The following is a 22,531-nucleotide window of genomic DNA, read 5'->3' on the forward strand; positions in this document are numbered from 1 at the left end:
CTGCTGCAATGTTCTGTGGAGTCACAGCTCATTGTGCCTGACCTGGACGAGGAGCATCTTCCACTGAAGGCACACCATTTGCGAACTTCCTACTCCATTCATAGAATTGCTGCTGTGACAAACATGCATCACCGTACTGAACCTTCATTCGTCCATAAATTTCAATAGGTTTGACAGCTTCACTACGCAAAAACCGAACAACAGAACGCTGTTCTTCCCTGGTGCAAGTCGCAAATGGGGCGGCCATCTTTATACTGATACTGCGACGGTATGTGTGCATCTGCACTTTGCTGCCACCTACGGGCCATTCTGCACGCTGTTTGTAGCACGCTTACCAACTTACAGGATAACGGCGCGAAATTTCGATTTGTTATTACCAATTTAAGGTTTTCTTTGGACTCACCCTCGTACTTGGCAGCGACACATCATGCGGTAGTTACTTCCGTCCTTAAGCTTTTCCCACGCTTGTATTTTCGCAGAACCTGGCAATTCAGATTCTTCCAGTGACACTCTACGTGACACAGTCAAATCTGTGATCGTTCCTATTGCCCTTCTTTGAATATTTTTTTGATCTGTGAAGGAGATGTCGGGCTGTGGTAGGGCTTGTTTTGGCACTACATTTCTTCATTAAGGTACTTATTTGGTTACGATGAAGCTTGTAACATTTGTTTAAGGGAGAAAAATGTTTGTATACTTATTGCTTACATTTAAGACCCCACTTGAGCGATATTATAAGATGGGGTGCACGAGTGCTTTGTAAAGAGCACTTTTTAGACTGACTGCATTTTCCCCAGATACTGTACTGCAAGTAGCTATCGCAGTCTGTATATGATTAAGAAGTCGATCCTGAAAAGCTCTTTTTTCGAAGAAGAGTGGTTGTTTTTATCGAACTTCGTGAACTCTCAGTCGTTAGTATTCTGATCAGTTACAGAGTCTGCGTACCATGGAAACATTATTATGGCGTAACTTCTGATACGTATGTGAACAATACGTATACTGGAACCTTTTTACAGAGAATTAACCACTGAGAAAATACCTACAGTTATTTCATGCAGGACAAAGCCAGAGCGTCTGTGATAGTATCAAGGGGTATTTTTGGTGGTAAGAACTACCCTGATCTGTGAGCACATGCTGTAGTCACAGTTGACTGAAACGATAAATGGTGTAACGATTTTCTCCGCTTTGGAAAGTTGGGCTTAGCATTTAGCTGTACTGTCACTTTCTTAAACAGCCAGTTTCGGTCAGAAATGGGTAATTCTCATGTGTCTACATACCACGAAAAAAGGCAAACAATAAGCAATAAGCTACAGTTAGTACGAAAACAGTTGTAATATACCACTCACCGTTCTTGACCTGTTGTATACTTACAATGTGAAGTCATTAATCTGATGCATGAATAATCATGACTAGTAAGAAGCGTCATGCTATAAATCCATTTATAATGTTGCAGTACATGAAGCGCACAGCGGGTAATGTGGCGAACCGCATGGCAAGACTGAAGTGGTATGTGATTTTTAGTCGTAAAGACGTCGCCAAATCTGGCAGAATCGTAACCAAAGTTACTACACAGGACAAATGAATAAATTTTACCAACTTGACGTAATAACCTTCCTATTATTGAGTCAATTATCAAACTAATACGACTAAGTGAACCAATGAAAAAATGGCTCTGAGCACTATGGGACTCAACATCTTAGGTCATAAGTCCCCTAGAACTTAGAACTACTTAAACCTAACTAACCTAAGGACATCACACACACCCATGCCCTAGGCAGGATTCGAACCTGCGACCGTAGCAGTCCCGCGGTTCCGGACTGCAGCGCCAGAACCGCTAGACCACCGCGGCCGGCAACCAATGAAAACATCACTATACCCACTGAAGGCTGAACATACTGTTTTGTGAAATCAAACAAAACTTACGGTCATCTTACGTTATGTCATTAACTAAAATAAAATGTTAAGGAGACTCGACATGTCACATTCTCAAACCACACAACTTTTGTAAACAGTTTACGAGTTGTCATCAAAAAGTAACGGAATTTTTTTAATTTCGCGGGCTTTATACATATGATTTTCAGTTTATTTATCTTGTTGGTATACATGTTCCTGATATCTGTTCGCATTTTCAACTGTTCTGAATACTTGGTTTATTGATGACAGTCGAAAAGGTCATGTATGTTTTCGAGTGCTCGGCAAATTTTTGCTTTCGAAAAGATGGATCAAATATTTTGCATTAAATTTTGTTTGAAAAATGGAATAAAGTGCAACACCGCATTCGAATTTACTGTGGCTTTTGGCGAATATACTATGAATAAGACAAGAGTTTACGAGCAGTATAAAAGTTTCAAAGATGGTCGAGAAGACGTTGATGATGACCGATACAGATATCCGAGCACATCAGTTACTGACGACAATGTGGAAGAAATGAAGAAAATGATTCTGGAAAATCGCTGAACTACCATCAGAGAGGCTGCTGATGATATTGGCATATCCTTTGGCTCATGCCAAACGATTTTTTCGGATGTTCTGGGCATGAAACATGCAACAGCACGTTTCTTCCGAAACTGTTGAATTCCTACCAAAAATGATGTCATGTACATATCGCTTAGGAATTGCCGAATGATGCCGACAATGATCCAGAACTTCTAAAAAAAAGATTATAACAGGCGACGAAACAAGGGTATACGGGTATGATGTCGAAACCAACGCCCAATCGTCCCAATGGAAAGTGCCTCAAGAGCCAATACCGAAAAAAGTTCGAGAAGTTCGATCACATCTGAAGGTTCTTCTCACTGTTACCATCGATTGCAATGGGATACTACCTGATGAGTTTCTGCCTTGTGGCCGCACGATCAATAAGGAATACTTCCTGGAAGTTGTGGCCCGTTTACGTGAAACGATACGAAGAAAACGACCAATATTGTGGTGACACCACTTTTGGAAATTTCATTAGGATAATGCTCCCGCTCACTCCTCAACGCTCTCTCGTGTTTTTTTTTTGGCAAAAAGCAAAACTGTTGTTTTGCCTCAGCCACCGTATTCGCAGGACATGACCCCTGCAACTTCTATCTGTTACTGAAGCTGAAAAAAAAACCATGAAAGGATATCGTTTTGCGCTAATTGATGAGATAAAAACAGAACTGCTGAAGAAGCTGAACACTACAACGAAAGGTGAATTCCGTAAGTGCCTCCAAGGATGGAGAACATGGTGGCACAACTGTGTTATATCTGAGGGGGATTACGTTGAAGGGGACAAAAGTTGATGTTGATGAATAAGTAAAAATTCTTTAAGAAAAACAAAAATTCCCGTTAGTTTTCGATCACACATCGTACAAACGTGTTATGTGATTTTATTTTTGTAAAGTATAATATTCACAATGGCGTGATAATTGAAGATAACGTTTATTCATGGGTGTCGTACTAGCATAAGAACATTCATAGAAGGTTAGAACTATCTGTAGACTGGAAACTACAAACAGAAAAACAAAGTTTTAACCATATAAAAAAGTTAAAGAGTCTATCTTCAATAAACTTGCGGCATGTGGATCAGTCTTACCTACCATTTTATATGCCATCAAAATATCAATCATCCCAATCCACCAAGCCTTACAACAACTCAAAAATTCAGATTTGACTCTCAGTCTGAACATCATTTGAATATCTTTACGATGCACACATTTATAGCTCTGTCAAATACAATATTACTGTAATGAAGCTACATACAGTTATCAGCAACTCCATTATTACTGTAAAAGTTCAGTTATCATAACCATCTGCAAGAATAAGTTTACTGTGGAACATCAGCGAGGAAATTTAATACACATCATCATAAAAATTACAATCTCTCATAAACCAACAATGTCTATATTCCATATCTATTTTATTTAAATACAAAGTAATAATTACTGTCATCATAGAAAGGAAAGAGTAGTAAAAACTGCCTTCTAGCGTCATCAAGGCACCTCCAGACATCAAGCAACATAATACCTAGGCTGTAGGTTAACGAGGCCATTGCAAATATCACAGCTTCTCAATCAGGAAATGCAATATACATCATTACATAAATTACAAGCTCTTTTATATTGCATATCTATGTTTTTAAGTTTTCTCTCTTCCAAAGCCACTCTGAACTCTTTACATTGTTTAAAAATGCGTTTTCCGTGTAATAAAGCAACACAAGTACACTTTACAGGTCGAATAAATCACCTGACATGCTGTCCGAGAAATGGCCGCAGCGACATACGGAGACTGCAGCCTGTGGCGTATGGAGCTATTGGTACCCGTGCAGTGTGGAGGCAATGCTTGCATCTTACATGAAACACCGGCATACTGTGACGTTTATCCTTCGCGAGGTGTAAATGACTTTGGTAAGCACCGGCCAGAAGTTTGCAGTTACACTCAGAGGTGTTATCGTCTACGGCTAGGTAGCACTGTCACACTCCCACCGACGCTTCCCACTGCTCACAGTTCTCTCTTGTTTGTCTCAAAGTCAAAGCTCTACGTATCTGAAAATATTCAGTTTACAACCATTCCTGCATTTGTTATTCTATGAAACCTGATGATCAATGAAAGTGACTTCTTCTTCTGTTTGGAGTGCCAAATACACTATCTGATCAAAACCATCCAGGCGTTTATTGACGGACATTAATATGGGGTACATCCAGCCTTCTCTTTGCGATGGTTCGAACTCTGCTGGAGTTACTTTCAAGAAGACGTCTGGATGTCCGTGGAGGAATGGCGGCTAATTTCTCCTTAACAACGAAAACCAGAGAAGACAGTGATGCTGGACACTGGAATCTGGAGCGAAGTCGACATTCCAACTCATATCAAAGGTGTTGCAATGGATTCGGGTCAGGGCTCTCAGCAGGTCAGTCCATTTCAGGAAAGTTATTGTCCCCAGACCATCAGCTCAGAGGAGCTGCTTTATGACAGGGTGCACTGATATTGTCGTGTCCTGGCATAGGTGGGAGAGAAGGGATTACAGGTCAGTCTGTGCTGCCAAGCGGTACCGAGCAGAAGGCAGAAGGACAATTGACAGCGAAGGCATTTGATTGTTTTCTTCTATCTGAGCCAACACTGGTACAGGCATTCACTAGAAATACGGGTGGTGAGACTCGGTAGGGAACTCGTTGTGAAGACTCTTGCACAAACAAGGTTTTGAAATAGTTGTTTATTCCAGACAGGACTAACTAATACACTGGAAGCTAGTTCTAGGGTTAGAAAAAGCACGAATAACACTTTTACAACAGAAGCCAGTGCAGAAGCCCTAGGAGTGGATGGTAACCACAGTAGCAAACACTAGCAGCATCTTAAGGCAACAACTTAGTTGCAAAACAAACCGTACTGAATGTGACACTGTTCACTGAAGCACTCCACGTGAGAGAGCAGACTGACGCGGAGCTGCACCGAGGCTGGAGCCGACGGACGCAGATTCGGCGACCAGATCTTCTGACTGAGAACTCCGCCAAAATGCGGAATCAAGGGTTTTAAGGAGTCGCGTGGGGGCACTGTTTTACCCACTTAAAGCCACCCAGTCAATCTCTCAGGTCTCTTGCAGGCGCCTGCCAATCACGGTTTAGTTAGGTCCCCTCTACTGCTCCTAAAGCGGGGATGTTAATGCAGTTGCACTAACTAAGTCCGTATTTGGTAACAACATTGTTCAGCTGAAAGCTAAACGTAGCTGCCCTGCCAAATAAGGCTTGTAACATTATTGTTATGCGTCATTTAGCCCCGCCCCTCGGGCTCCCCGGAGTAGGGACTGCTAGGTCAACAGCTTATGGCGTTTTCGCTCTCTTTCTAACTCTTGTGAGCCTACTGACGTTACTGTTCTCGGGGCTGGTATCAAGCTGGCTTTATACGCTAGTACCTGCCTGTTGGTTACAAAGTTCTACGGTGGCAACCTACCACAGCATCTAGACGACATTAAGTTACATCTTAATTCCTTGAAGGGTAACTAGCGCCTTGGGGCCGCATCTGGGGGAATCTACATTTTCGCAAGGCTCTCCCCTTACGGTTTACTTCATGTAACAATATCTCTCCTAGTTTCGTCTGTGCTCAGGCATCGTCTCTGGTTCCACGCCTTGGAGCGCCTGTCCTCCTTCCTCACAGCTTCAAGATAACACTACAGTAGCAAGGAATAATCAATATATAACAATATAGCATATCACACAATCATCATCTCCGAACTTTTTCTCTATTGTACAAAGAATACAGTGCTGTAAAATGTGTCCACATCGACCAGCCGCTGTGGCCGAGCGGTTCTAGGCGCTTCAGTCTGGAACCGCGCGACCGCTACGACCGCAGGTTCGAATCCTGCCTTGAGCATGGATGTGTGTGATGTCCTTAAGTTAGTTAAGTTTAAGTACGTCTAGGTTCTAGGGGACCGATGACCTCAGATGTTAAGTCCCATAGTGCTCAGAGCCATTTTTTTGTGTCTACGTCAATCCGAATGAACCGCAATAAGAGAACCACAGTAAAACCATGATAAACACCCCCTTACCGTAATATCACCCTCTTCATATTTCATTGTTGGCACTACAATGGACTGTCACAGGATGCTGCGTGACTCATCACTCCAAATCCCTCATTTTCCATTGACACACTGTCCAGTGGTGCCGATCTGTCCACCACGTCGCTTAGCACTGACAACAGAAATGTCTGGCTTATGAGTAGCTGGTCGATCATTGTGTCCTATTCGTTTTGACTCCAGACACACAGCACTGTGCTAGCTGGACTACTGATAGAACTTCGTAACCCACGAGAGATTTCTTTTGTGATTTCACATTATTTTTTACAACCACACTGCAATGACCAGCGGGTTTAGGAGGGTTGAAAGCTGTGGTAGATTTGTTACGCAGCTGACATCCAATTACAAGTCCACGTTCAAAATCACTGATCTCTCCCGATCAACCAGTTCTGCTGCTACTTCTTGTCTGCTCATAACGCAACACTCCCCACCCCGTTTTATACTGACGGGCCCGCTTCCCATGACATCTGGAGGTCAATTTCACATTTCATAGAGGCGCCCGGATACTGTCTATCAGGTAGTGTATTCGTCAGCTGTGCTTACGTAAATGTATTGCGAAATATATTTCAATACTCTTGTTGAATATGGGCTCTGCTCGGTGTTACAACTGTAGTATGGCCCTTTCTTTTCATCCACATTCTCATAAATAACCTTGATTAACCAACGTACCAATTCACACCTTTAAAACCAAGGTCATATGAGGCTACCTGCTAAAGTATCTTTCTCCTCCTGCTCCCCTCCCTGCAAGAACTGGTGGATACGCTAGGAGTACGGCTATAATAGAATTTTGTGGTAATATCGTTTAGTTTGGACCCTTTTTGTCAACATAGATCATACAAAACTGTAGAAGATTTATAACGAATGGGCCCCTTTCCAACAAACAAGATCGAGGCACGTGAACGGGGACGTCGGGTCACTTTCGTTGACAAGGATAGAACTGTAGGACATCACGGAAAAAAAGACAGTCTTCGAGATACTACACGATCTGATATACTCGCAGAATGATTGGCGAGACAGTCACCTATGTGGCATATTTCTGAAAGATGAGTTCGGGATTTGTTGATTACTGGCCAAAACTTGAATACTGCTCGTCAGTACGTGATCGGTAGACCGCGGATTTTAGATAAAAACCTGTTTTGTTCCTGAGTTCCTATTTGCATAAAAATTTGTACTTATGCGTTTCATGACTATTTACACTTAATAGCGTTAATTCTATAGGACCTAAAAAAGCCTATTTCTACGTTAGTGACTATTTTTACCTATTTCGGCTTTAATATCCTAAAAAGTCCCTATTTCATCATATAAGACAGTGGCTCCAAGTTTTTCCACAATATACGATAGAGGGAAAAAAATATTTTCTGCCTAGCGTACAGCAAGGTGGCAAGTTGATATGCGCTCATGCTTCGTATTTGCCTAACACTTCCGTCTTTTTTTATTTTTTATATCGCTATCCCTGTTAATACCAAATACTCTTTATAGGTGTTTTATTATCCATATGTAAAAAATAGATCACGTATCTTTAGGTTAAAACCTATTTTTTCCTAAGCTCCAATTTGCATATAAGTTGGTATTTATGCGTTTCATGACTAACTAAACTGAATAACGTTAGTTGTATAGGACCTAAAATTGCGTATTTCGACGTTGACGCCTAAGTTTACCTATTTTGGCATAAAAATCCTAAAAAGTACCTATTTCGTTAATCTGACATAGAGTTCTTGTGTTTTCAAAGATTAGAAAAAGGAAGTAAACTTAGGGCTTTACGTCTCGTCGAAGGCGAAGGTCGTTAGAGACTGTTTACAATTCCTTTGCTTGCCATACTACCAACAGCACTCGGCACGGTTGAATGGTCATCCATCCAAGTACGCGCCGAGCGCGACAGTGCTTAACTTCGGTGAGCGAATGGGAACCGGTCAAAGATTTGAGTTACACATTAGAATCGAAAGTGGGAGTACTAAATGTTATATTTGAAAATATTTCGTTCGTAGGATTCTGGCCAGCTGTGTATTTTCGCAAAGAAATGGTTTCATAGGCCTTAAGCTGAGCACGGATTAAAAAATCACAATGTTAATAGTAGACGCCCTCTATAGCTAAATTACTGCCCTTCGCGCATTTTCTCGCTGCTGTCTACAGGCAGTCCTATCAAACTACTCTGTTTCGTGAAAGGTATTATACGTGAATTTTCCGGTTCGAAAAATAATTTGCCAGTAGAGACATGTTTTCATCTGAAGCACCGGTGGATTCCATTCGCTTGTTCAGAATGGGTGGCTATATGTCAGGTGCGAAAACAAATCAGTAGATTGTGTAGCGACCGACGTGTTATGTGTTACTGACGTTCTAAGTGCAAAATAAATTCTAGTTTCTGTGTGAGAATACTACGCTATGCCGAAAACAGCTAGTTCAAAGTCTACTCACGTGACAGTGGCTGCAAGATTTTCCGCATTATACAACAGATAGGAAAATTATTTTCTGCCAAGCATGCAACATGGAGGTTAGTTGATGTTTTTCTTAGACTTATTTTCCTGACACTTAGGATTCTTTTTTATCACTATCCTTTAGTAATACGAAATACTCCTTATATGCGATTCTAAACTGCATTTCCCTTTTCTCTCGTATTAGGTTTCGAGTGTTAAGAAATCTCACTTAACTCAGGATGCAGATGGAATCGCACATAAAGCTAATGTTGAACGAAAGTCAAAATTGAAGCAAACTCTTTTAACCAATAAATCTGGTGAATCGTCCCAAAAAAAAAAGTTCTGCAGTGATTTGTGTCATGTACTTGTGGCAGCAAATATCCCCTTTCGGAAACTAGAAAACCCTATTTTCAGAGGTTTTCTTGAGAAGTACTGCCATCAGTCTATTCCTGCAGAGTCAACTTTACGTAAGAATTATGTGGATTCAGCTTACAATGCTGCATTGCACAGAAGCCGAGAAGATGTTGGAGAATCTTGTATATGGATTTCTGTGGATGAAACAACTGACAGTCTTGGCCGTTACATTGCAAACCTGATTATTGGCAAGCTAGATCCAGATGCTCCATCCAGGGCTTATTTGATTTACTCAAAACAGCTTGCAAAACTTAACCAACAAACAATAGCACAGTTTGTGAACAATGGGCTTAAGGTGCTATATCCAAACGGAGTGGATGAGAATAAGGTGCTTCTGGCCGTCACTGATGCTGCTGCATATATGATAGCAGCGTTTCAACTATTAAAAGTATTCTACCCACTGATGCTGCATGTAACTTGTGTAGTGCATGGGATCAACCGCATAGCAGAGCAAGTAAGGCTACAATTTCCTAAAGTAAATAAAGTAATATCTATGGTGAAGAAAATTTTTGTTAAGGCACCATCAAGAATACAGGCATTCAAAGAAGAGCTTCCAGATGTCCCATTGCCGCCGGAGCCTGTTGTCACCCGCTGGGGCACGTGGCTGATAGCAGCAGAATACTGTAGTACGCATCTCTCAGCTGTCCAGAAGGTGGTTGAAAATATACTGGAGGAGGCTGCATCCGTAACTGCAGCAATGGAGTTACTCAAAGATTCTTCTTTAAAACGGGACTTATCTTACATTAGGGCCCACTACACATTTATGGCAAGAATAATTTCACAATTAGAAGGCTCAGGGAGACCTATCTACGACAATATTTCTTTGCTTGAAGAATTCAAAATGAAAATTAATGAAGCGCCGGGTGAAGTAGGGGAAAAAGTACGGGCAAAAAGGCAAACGGTTTTGCAGAAGAACACTGGCCTGAAGGAGTTGTGTGCAGCTGCCGACATACTTAATGGAAAATCCAGCACTCCTGACTGCAGTATTCCTGTCCAACATGTGCCGGAAATGAAGTACGCCCCTGTCACATCTGTTGATGTAGAACGTTCTTTTTCAGCGTATAAATTGTTCTGACTGACAAGCGCCACAGTTTTTCATTAGAAAACCTAGAAAAGATTTTGGTTATTTATTGTGAAGCCTACGATGGTCAGAATATGTGAAACTACGAATGTATTAACTGAACCATTGCCACATCTTTTTTGTGGAGATCTTTATCTTGCAGGAACTCAAAAATATTTGGAGTTCTATTCAACATTGATGTTGTGGATTGCTGTGCTCTGTAACTGTGTAAATATTCATTCTCCTTGTTTTAATGACTTTTAAGATGTTCATACTGTCAACACTGTATTTTAATTTATTTTTATTTTCTCTGCATCATTTTTATTAGAGCCTATTTTAGATTTTATATAGCCTAAATGAACTACTGAAGGAGCCTATTTTAGGTGCCTAAAACACACTTTTTTACGACCTAAAAATCCGTGGTCTAGTGATCAGTATCAAATACGATTTCTCGAGGAAATAGGGAAGATCCAAAGAAGAGCAGCACGTTCCGTTACAAGTTCATTTAGTAAGAACGAAAGTATCACGGAGTTGTTGAATCAACTCCAGTGTCAGACACCGCACGAGTGGGTTTCTGCATCACGGCGTGATTTGCTGTTAGTTCTGAGAACATACATTCCTAGAAGCGTCAACAATTTTATTGCTTTCTCCTACACATTTCTCGTGACAAGACCATGAAGGTAAAGTTACAGAAATTCGAGCCCACACGGAGTCTTACCAGCAATCATTCTTCCCACGAAACAGTCGCGACTGGAACAGAAAGAGGGGAAATGACACTGGTACGCAAAGTACCCTCCGTCACACACCGCTAGGTAGCTTGCGGAGTATACATATAGATGCAGAACGTAAATGGTGCACCCAGTTTCCCAATACATTTACAATGTCTCGTCACATTAACGTACCCAACTGTTTAAAAGCCTCACATACCACCTTTTGCAGCACGGAGATGTGCAACAAGAGAGTCAGTGAGGCTCTGGAAGAAGTACCAACATGGATGTGAAGTCATGCCACCTCTAGCGCCGTGGCCATCTGTTCTAGATTTTGCCGGCAGGAGTGGCCGTGCGGTTCTAGTCTGGAACCGCGAGACTGCTACGGTCGCAGGTTAGAATCCTGCCTCGGACATGGATGTGTGTGATGTCCTTAGGTTAGTTAGTTAGGTTTAAGTAGTTCTAAGTTCTAGGTGACTGATGACCTCAGCAGTTGAGTCCCATAGTGCTCAGAGCCATTTGAACCAAAAAAATGGCTCTGAGCACTATGGGACTTAACATTTGAACAAATTTTTTGTTCTAGATTTTCCGTTGAGGAGGGGCGCGAAGAGCCCGATCGACGTGGTCCTACAGACTCCCTATTGAGATTAAATCGGGGACGTTTGGTGACCAAGGAGGTACGATAAACTCATCCTAATGCTCTTCGAACCATGCAAACAAGCTGAGAGCTGCGTGCAGTGGCCGTGCGGTTTGAGGCGCCATGTCACAGACTGTGCGGCCCCTCCCGTCGGAAGTTCGAGTCCTCCCTCGGGGATGGGTCTGTGTGTTGTTCTTATCATAAGTTAGTTTAAGTAGTGTGTAAGTCTAAGGGCCGACGACCTCAGCAGTTTGGTCCCTTAGGAATTCACACACAGTTGAACACACAGAGTTGTGAGGCACTTTGCATTGTCCTGCCAGTAGATGCCACCGTGCTGAGCAAAACCAAACTGCAGTTAAGGGTTTACAAGGTCGCGATACTGATGAGAAAATTCTAGCCTTCCTTGCCGATGAACGATAGTCAGCACAGGTGCTTCAACCAGGTACTTGCTGAGGAGGCCCATACGCAACTGCGTTCACTGGTTCATCTGGATGCTCAGTTGCTCAACAGTTGCACCTCTATTCGCACATACACATCTGTGGAGCCGTCGTTCATCCCTGTCATCTATGGGCGTCAGTTATGGACAGCGCCATATTTCCACCACAGCATACCTTAACCTCAGCGTCACGCGAACAACATTGCAGTGAGCTAAAGACGGAAAAAGACGGATTATAACAGCAGCTGCGGAAGACAGCCATGCAAACAAACATAACACGTGATGAAGCTTCGAAGAAGTTTATACGTCTACTAAACCCTTCTAAAATTTACGACTGCAGTAGGGTATAAAACAGAACATTTCGTACTTAATTTGGTATATAGCACACCATCAGCGATCTAATAATTGTAATTAACTAATGCATAACCTACAAATTATGACTCCCTTTGAATGAAATACAGAGTAATAAACTTTACGATGGTTTAGTGTTTCAGGGGTAGCGTCTTTGACTAGTAATCAAAACGTCCTGGGTCCCAGGTTGGAACCTCGCCGCTACTTAAGTTTTGAATTAAACTCATCAGTAATGGCAGCCGAAGAAGTAACCCTTCCTCCGCCAATGGGTTTGTCAAAGATGGCGGGGGAGCAGACACAGGTTCAAGGCACTCTCTTGCCCTTGTGCGTGGGAAATTGCCCCTAAAAGGCGGAAGAATCAACATTCATGAACGACATGAGGATGCAGAAGGCAGTGGAAATCACTGCATTAAAGACACATGATGTGTATGCACAGGACATGTGGCCTGTAACTGAAAAAGTGTCACGATGATGTCTCCATTGGCAAAAAAATTCGGACTAGTACCCGGGAGGGAACAGCCAAGGATAAGGTGATCATGAGAAAAAGATTGAATAACAAACGAAAGGCTAACATCTGTGGAATATCAGAAGTTTCAACGTGACAGCGAAGCTAGGAAGTCTGAAAACGGAAATGCTAAAGCTCAGTCTAGGTATAGTGGATGTCCGTGAAGTGAAATGGAAAGAAGACAAGGGCTTCTGGTCAAATGAGTTTAGGATAATGCCAACAGCAGCAAGAATTGGTATAACAGGAGTAGAATTCGTCATGAATAGGAAGGTAGAGCAGAATGTGAACAGTTCAGTGACAGGAATGTTCTCATCAGAATCGATAGTAATTCAATACCGACAAAATTAGTTCAGCTACACATGCCATCGTCACAGGTAGACGATGAAGAGAGAGAGAATGTATACGAACATAATGAACAGATAATTCAGTACATAAGGGGAAATGAAAATTTAATAAGGGAAGATGAAAATCTAATACTCGTGACGGACTGGAATGCGATATAGGGGAAGGAATAGAAGAAAAGATTATGGGAGAATATGGGCTTGGTAGTAGGAATGAGAGATGAGAAAGACTAATTGTTCTGCACTAAATTTCAGCTAGTAACAGCGAATCTCTGTTCAAGAATCATAAGTGGGCGAGGTGTACTTGGAAAAGGGCGGTAGACACAGGAAGATCAGATGATCAGGCAGAGACTCCAAAATCAGATATTGGATTATAATGTGCACCGAAGAGGCAGATATAAACTCATACTGAAGTTTAGAGACCAGTCAGGAAGTATCAATAGCAAAGAAGTAAGATTCGGAAGTACTAAGGAATGAAGACATACATTTGAAGTTCTCTAAGACTATAGTTACAACGATAATGAGTAGCTCAGTGGGCAGTTCAGCTGAAGTGGAGAGGATGTCTTTAAAAAGGGCAATCACAGAAGTTGGAAAGAAATACATAGATACCAGGAAAGTTACTGAGAGGAAACCATAGGTAACAGAAGAAATCGTTACCTGTTCGACGAAAGAAGAAAGTACAAAAATGTTCAGGGAAATACAGAAATACAAGTCACAGGAATGAAATAAATAGGAAGTGCAGAGAACCTAAGGCGAAGTGGCTGCATGAAAAATGTGAAGAAATCGAAAAAGGAATGATTGTCGGAAGGACTGACTCAGCATATAGAAAAGCTAAAGTGACATTCTGTGAAATTAAGCAAAGGCAGCAACATTAAGAATGCAGTGGGAATTCCACTGTTAAATGCAGAGGAGAGAGCGGATGGGTGGGAGGAGTACGTTAAAGGCCTTTATGAGGGGGAACGACTTGTCTGATGACGTGACAGAAGAAGGAACAGGAGTCTATAGGGGAGAGATAGAGGATGCAGTATAAAAATTAGAGTTTTAAAAAGCTTTGAAGGCAGACAACACTATTTTTAAAATCATTAAGGGGAGTGGTAACAAAATGTCTGTTGACACTGGTGTATAGAATATGTGAGACTCATAACATCAGACTTTCGGAGAAATATCGTCCACATAAAAGCGAGCAATATCCGATAAGTGTGCGAACTGCCGAACAATCAGCTTAACAGCTCATGCATCCAAGTTGTTGACAAGAATAATATACAGAAGAACGGAAAAGAAAACTATGTTAAATGACGAACACTTTGGCTTTAGGAAACGTAAAGGCACATGAGAGGCAGATCTGACATTGTCGTTAGTAATGGAAGCAATACTGAAGAAAAACCAAGACATGTTCACAGGATTAGTCGATATGGAAAAAGCGTTAGACAGTGTAACATAGAGCAAGATGTTCGAAAGTCTGAGAAAAATAGGGGTAAGCTATAGTGCAAGACATAATGTACAATATGTACTGCTCCCAAGAGAGAATAAGACTAGAAGATGAAGAACGAATTGTTCGTATTGAAAAGGGTGTAGGAGAGGGAGATAGTCTTTCGCCCACACTGTTCAGTCTATACATAGAAGAAGCAGTAACGGAAACAAGAGGGGTGAACAGTGAGATTAAAATTCAGGGTGAAAGGATATCAATGATAAGATCCACTAATGACATTGCTGTCATTAGTGAAAATGAAGAGGAATTACAGGACATGTTGCTCGGAAAGAACAGTGTGATTAGTACAGAGTATGGACTGAAAATGTTTCAAAGAGAGATGAAAATAATGAGAATAGCTAAATGCTTAACATGATAATTAGGGATCACAAAGAAGACGAAGTTAAGGATTTCTGCTACATAGGCAGGAAAATAATCCATGATAGAGGAAGCTAGGAGGAAGTAAAAAGCAGACCAGCACTGGCAGAAGGGGCATTCCTGACCAAGAAATGTCAACTAGTATCAAACGTAGGCCTTCATTTCAGGCAGCAATTTCTGAGAATGTACGTCTGGAGCACAGCACTGTATGTCAGTGAGACACGCACAGTGGGAAAATCGGAATAGAAGAGAATACAAGCATATGAGAAGTGGTGTTACAGACAAACGTTGAAAATTAGGTGGACTTATAAGGCAAGATATTAGGAGGTTCTCCACAGAATCGGCGAAGAAAGGAACACATGGAAAACACTGACAAGATAGGACATGTGTTAAAACATCAGGGAACAGTCTGCATGGTACTAGAAGGAGCTATAGACGGTAACAACTGTAGGGGATGGCAGAGACCAGAATACATCAAGCAAATAACTGAGGACATATCCAGAATGAGATTTTCACTCTGCAGCGGAGTGTGCGCTGATATGAAACTTCCTGGCAGATTAAAACTGTGTGCCCGACCGAGACTCGAACTCGGAACCTTTGCCTTTCGCGGGCAAGTGCTCTACCAAGGTTCGCAGGAGAGCTTCTGTAAAGTTTGGAAGGTAGGAGACGAGATACTGGCGGAAGTAAAGCTGTGAGTACCGGCCGTGAGTCGTGCTTCGGTAGCTCAGTTGGTAGAGCACTTGCCCGCGAAAGGCAAAGGTCTCGAGTCTCGGTCGGGCACACAGTTTTAATTTGCCAGGAAGTTTCAACTGAGGACGTAGGTTGCAAGTGCTACTCTGAGATGAAGAGGTTGGCGCAGGAATTCGTGACCAGCCGAATGAAACCAGTCACAAGACAGAGGACTCAAAAAAAATTAAATTAAATAAAAAATAAAATGAAAAAATGAAAGATGTCTTGGGCCAAGAATCTGTGTAGGATGAAATTATGATTCAGTACTGCAGATCTTCTACAAAGATGGTAGTAATAAGAATATCATCTTTTTTTTTTTTGAGATTTCGATCTTTGTACATATTATTTCCTGAGTTCTATAGCTCTGGTCGTAGATGTACGTATCAGATTCATGGATTTATCGGTTGTCTCATTCGCCCACTTCTACATTCCTGTAGACAACAAACACAGAGTAGCTCTGCGTACGCGCACCAACTTTCGATGTTAAGCGAAATGGTTCAAATGGCTCTGAGCACTATGGGACTCAACTGCTGTGGTCATTAGTCCCCTAGAACTTAGAACTACTTAAACCTAACTAACCTAAGGACATCACACACCTCCATGCCCGAGGCAGGATTCGAACCTGCGACCGTAGCAGTCGCACGGTTCCGGACTGCGCGCCTAGAACCGCGAGACCACCGCGGCCGGCGAAATGATATTGTTTCACATTACTCGGCATTGCAGCGCTGTTGGCGTGAGAAAGAGCAGGCAAGGCTTAAAGTGAAAGGGAGGAGTGTACAACAAAGGACAGAAGCAGATACAGCCCGGACATATGAATAACTGTCTGCAACCTCGGTGGATAAGACGGGCAAAACCTCAGAAGTACGTCGGCAAACACATGCAAGAGCCTGTTCCATCAGCAATATAGCCCGCCGTGTAGCAATACTCTTACGTACTGCAGGCACACTGTTGCAGTATTACCGGCGACACTATTGTGGCTCCACATTGCCGTAAAACGTGGCCCGTGTCAACGCGCCTAGAGTCGTAGTTCTTCTACCTGCTGTACCAGTTGCGGAGATCGGACGCGGAAGTTAGTGAAACTTTTCTCTGCCTTTCCTGGGAGCAAATTTCACTGGCTGCAGTTCTCTGGACACCCTGGGTAAAGCTGGTTGGGGGGACATCTGCTCAACAGAAAATTTTGAACAGCGAGGCTATGAAGCCTCCAGCGTCTCGCTGCCAAAACGGTTGCAACGCAGTCTTCCACGGTTTGTTTCCATCGACCAGTTTTTCCGTAACCTGAGCCTGTCTCGTCATTTCTTTCCTCTGCTGCGTACCCTATCCTTTACACGTTTTACTGTTTCTAGCTCTTCTGTAAAATTTGTGTGTGTGCGTGTGTGTGTGTTTGAACGCGCTAAATGCTCCGCCACATACAAATTAATTTTGTGTGTGTGTGTGTGTGTGTGAGAAATCTTATGGGACTTAACTACTAACGTCATCAGTCCCTAAGCTTACACATCACTTAACCTAAATTATCCTAAGGACAAACGCAAGCCAGTCGGGGTGTCCGAGCGGTTCTAGGCGCTACAGTCTGGAACCGCGCGACCGCTACGGTCGCAGGTTCGAATCCTTCCTTGGACATGGATGAGTGTGATGTCCTTAGGTTAGTTAGGTTTAAGTAGTTCTAAGTTCTAGGGGACTGATGACCTCAGAAGTTAAGTCCCGTAGTGCTCAGAGCCATTTGAACCATTTTTTTGACAAACACACACACCCATGCCCGAGGGAGGACTCGAACCTCCGCCGGGACCAGCCGCACAGTCCATGACTGCACGCCTGAGACCGCTCGGCTAATCCCGCGCGGCTATACTAATTAATGAACTTGTATGTACTTTGCTTGCACCTCCCGTGTTAAGAACTGTGTTTACAACGATGTATCATGCGGAAATCGCACGCAATGCCAACACACATATAATAGCTAGCTCACAGTTATATTCTGTCAAAGTTACGAAGTGATGTGGAGCGTGTTGCAGTACTGTAAACAGCATAACCATTTCAACACTGTTTGTGGTGCGGCATAAACTGAGGAGTTGTAAAATAACTGGTTGTGGTTTTTTTCTTCCAGTTTATACCGCTTTTTCACTAACAGTTCTAGTTAAAACAGCGAACGGAACGAAAATGTGCAGGTTTCGAAGAGAATGTGCAGGCTTCGAAGAGAACTAACCTCCTGTATGTATCTGTTCGTTTAGGTGATCGTACCTCGCACGGAACCGCACGCTCCGCCTGCCGGATGAGTACTGACGTGGCGGGTCGGCAACTGCAACTACAAGAGCGTCCAGAACAAGCTCCAGCCAAGGTCACGTCCTGGTTGTCGATGGTGCTGCCGTCTAGTGGCGGCGGCTCCACCTCTCTCTCTCTCTCTCTCTCTCTCTCTCTCTCTCTTATTGTACAAGGCGACTTCAGTCGTTCCAGGAATGAACACTGTCAGATAATATTGCTGATGAGTTGCGTATTGTGGAGTAACATGACATCACCCAGTCAGTTCTCGAAACACGACGCTGTTTAAAGAAATACAATGACTCGAAAGAGTAACTAAGCGGATGCCACACATAATACATCAAATTAACTTGCTGTTTTAAAGGTCCAAATCTCCCCCAAAAAATCGGAATTTGGGAACACATGAAATGATACATATCCTTTTCTTTAGTGCTTAATCTGAGAACTGATTGCCAGCAATCTGGCTCGCAGAAGATGCCTAAGTTTTCACATGCTTTTGCGTCCTTCATTTCTGTGTAGTAGGTACAGCCAATATATTTTATAATTTGTGTTACTTCAGTCTTTCTCTTCCTCAAGCTTTCTTTTCCATTGACACATTCCTGTATTATAGATGTTAGAAATGCGTCAATGGAAAAGAAAGCTTGAGGAGGTAGTTGCGGGGGCAACAATCTGGATGATTGACTGATCTGGACTTGTAACACTAACCAAAATGGCCTTGCTGTGCTGGTACTGCGAACGGCTGAAAGCAAGGGGAAACTACAGCCGTAATTTTTCCCAAGGACATGCAGCTTTACTGTATGGTTAAATGATGATGGCGACCTCTTGGGTAAAATGTTCCGGAGGTAAAATAGTCCCCCATTCGGATCTCTGGGCGGGGACTACTCAGGAGGACGTTGTTATCAGGAGAAAGAAAACTGGCGTTCTACGGGTCGGAGCGTGGAATGTCGGATCCCTTAATCGGGCAGGTAGGTTAGAAATTTAAAAAGGGAACTGGATAGGCTAAATTTAGATATAGTAGGAGTTAGTGAAGATCGGTGGCAGGAGGAACAAGACTTCTGGTCTGGTGAATACAGGGTTATAAATACAAAATCAAATAGGGATAATGCAGGAGTAGGTTTAATAATGAATAGGAAAATAGGAATGCGGGTAAGCTACTACAAACAGCATAGTGAACGAATTATTGTGGCCAAGATAGATACGAAGCCCATGCCTACCACAGTAGTACAAGTTTATCTGCCAACTAGCTCCTCAGATGACGAACAGATTGATGAAATGTATGATGAAATAAAAGAAATTATTCAGATAGTGAAGGTAATCGAAAATTTAATAGTCATGGGTGACTGGAACTCGCTGGTAGGAAAAGGAAGAGAAGGAAACGTAGTAGGTGAATACGGAATGGGAGTAAGGAATGAAAGAGGAAGCTGCCTGTTAGAATTCTGCACAGAGCATAGCTTAATCATAGCTAACACATGGTTCAAGAATCATAAAAGAAGGTTGTATACATGGAAGAAACTTTGAGATACTAGAAGGTATCAGATAGATTATATAATGGTAAGACAGAGATTCAGGAAACAGGTTTCAAATTGTAAGACATTTCCAGGGGCAGATGTGGACTCTGACCACAATCTATTGGTTATGAACTGTAGATTAAAACTGAAGAAACTACAAAAAGATGGGAATTTGAGGAGATGGGACCTGGATAAACTGAAAGAACCAGAGGTTGTAGAGAGCTTCAGGGAGAGCATAATGGAACGATTGAAAAGAATGGGGGAAAGAAATACAGTAGAAGAAGAATGGGAAGCTTTGAGAGATGAAATAGTGAAGGTAGCAGGGGATCAAGTAGGTAAAAAGACGAGGGCTAGTAGAAAGCCTTGGGTAAAAGAAGAGATACTGAATTTAATTGATGAAAGGAGAAAACACAAAAATGCAGTAAATGAAGCAGGCAAAAAGGAATACAAACGTCTCAAAAATGAGATCGACAGGAAGTGCAAAATGGCTAAGCAGGGATGGCTAGAGGACAAATCTATGGATGTAGAGGCTTGTCTCACTAGGGGTAAGATAGATATTGCCTACAGGAAAGTTAAAGAGACCTTTGGAAAAAAGAGAACCATTTGCATGAATATGAAGAGCTCAGATGGCAACCCAGTTCTAAGCAAAGAAGGGAAAGCAGAAAGTTGGAAGGAGTATATAGAGGGTCTATACAAGGGCGATGTTCTTGAGGGCAATATTATAGAAATGGAAGAGAATGTAGATGAAGATGAAATAGGAGATATGATACTGCGTGAAGAGTTTGACAGAGCACTGAGAGACCTAAGTCGAAACAAGGCCCCGGGAGTAGACAACATTCCATTAGAACTACTCACAATCTTGGGAGAGCCAGGCCTAACAAAACTCTACGATCTAGTGAGCAAGATGTATGAGACAGGCGAAATACCCTCAGACTTCAAGAAGAATATAATAATTCCAATCCCAAAGAAAGCTGGTGTTGACAGATGTGAAAATTACCGAACTATCAGTTTAATAAGCCACGGCTGCAAAATACTAACACGAATTCTGTACAGACGAATGGAAAAGTGGTAGATGCCGACCTCGGGGAAGATCAGTTTGGATTCCGTAGAAATGTTGGAGCACGTGAGGCAGTACTGACCCTACGAATTATCTTAGAAAATAGATTAAGGAAAGGCAAACCTACGTTTCTAGCATTTGTAGACTCAGAGAAAGCCTTTGACAATGTTGGCTGGAATACTCTCTTTCAAATTCTGAAGGTGACAGGGGTAAAATACAGGGAGCGAAGGGCTATTTACAATTTGTACAGAAACCAGATGGCAGTTCTAAGAGTCGAGGGGCATCAAAGGGAAGCAGTGGTTGGGGAGGGAGTGAGACAGGGTTGTAGCCTATCCCCGATGTTATTCAATCTGTATACTGAGCAAGCAGTAAAGGAAACAAAAGAAAAATTCGGAGTAGGAATTAAAATCCATGGAGAAGAAATAAAAACTTTGACGTTCGCCCATGACACTGTATTTCTGTCAGAGACAGCAAAGGACCTGGAAGAGCAGCTGAACGGAATGGACAGTGTCTTGAATGGAGGATATAAGATGAACATCAACAAAAGCAAAACGAGGATAATGGAATGTAGTCGAATTAAATCGGGTGATGCTGCGGGAATTAAGTTAGGAAATGAGACGCTTAAAGTAGTAAATGAGTTTTGCTATTTCGGAAGCAAAATAACTGATGATGGTCGAAGTAGAGAGGATATAAAATGTAGATTGGTAATGGCAAGGAAGGCGTTTCTAAAGAAGAGAAATTTGTTAACATCGAGTATAGATGTGTCGGGAGTCGTCTCTGAAAGTATTTGTATGGAGTGGAGCCATGTATGGAAGTGAATTGTGGACGATAAATAGTTTGGACAAGAAGAGAATAGAAGCTTTAGAAATGTGGTGCTACACAAGAATGCTGAAGATTAGATGGCCTGATCGCATAACTAATGAGGAGGTACTGAATAGAATTGGGGAGAAGAGGAGCTTGTGGCACAACTTGACTAGAAGAAGTGATCGGTTGGTAGGGCATATTCTGAGGCATCAAGGGATCACCAAATTTAGTATTGAAGGACCGCGTGGAGGGTAAACATCGTAGAGGGAGACCAAGTGATGAATACACTAAATAGACTCAGAAAGATGTAGGCTGCAGTAGGTACTGGGAGATGAAGAAGCTTTCACAGGATAGAGTAGCATGGAGAGCTGCATCAAACCAGTCTGTGGACTGAAGACCACAATAACAACAGATGTTAGAAACCCCTCATGTCACAGCAGGTGACTCATAATCTCTTGTTCTATCCTACTCATTGAAGGATTTCCGCATTCGTAATGTCACGTGTCCATCTGATTTTCAGAATTCACGTTTAACACCACATTTCAAAAGAATTTAGTCTTTAATTTTCCTCCATCCCCGGATCCAGGCCTTAGATCCATGCAGTGTCCCACTGCAGGCACATGAATTTGGCAACAATAAATACAACGTGAACTTTGGCATCAGAAATATAATTTATGTTCAGTGGCTGTATGGGCGCAAGGAGGTGAACTCCCGCCAATACTCTGCTGATAGAAGAGAACGAGAGTCCATTTCACTTCGTATAACAAAATATTGGCTCGTGATACCTATTGAAATGAGTGCAATTCATGTAAGGTTCTTCTTTTATAATCCACGAAGTATCAGAGGGGTGTTTTGTCTGTAAACATTGGTTTTTAAAGACGTTTCTCTGCTAGATTAATAATGTCTCTTTTCGTTGTGTCTTACCATTGTCATCGAAATGTAGGCTTCA

General features: G+C 42.2%; 1 protein-coding gene across 2 annotated transcripts in view; it reads right to left on the minus strand.

Annotated features, from left to right (window-relative positions):
* LOC126199045 (glutathione S-transferase D7-like) overlaps nt 1–18,261 on the minus strand; it is a 62,441-nt gene extending 44,180 nt beyond the window's left edge. The window contains exon 1 of one of the 2 annotated variants that reach the window (XM_049935750.1): nt 18,161–18,261. The gene's annotated coding sequence lies outside the window, so the exon portion shown is untranslated. The remainder of the gene's footprint in view (nt 1–18,160) is intronic. The other variant, XM_049935751.1, reaches the window with a different exon arrangement.
* Nucleotides 18,262–22,531: the final 4,270 nt, after the last annotated feature.

This window comes from Schistocerca nitens, chromosome 8 (assembly GCF_023898315.1).
Source record: "Schistocerca nitens isolate TAMUIC-IGC-003100 chromosome 8, iqSchNite1.1, whole genome shotgun sequence".
In the NCBI taxonomy this organism is placed as follows: domain Eukaryota; kingdom Metazoa; phylum Arthropoda; class Insecta; order Orthoptera; family Acrididae; genus Schistocerca; species Schistocerca nitens.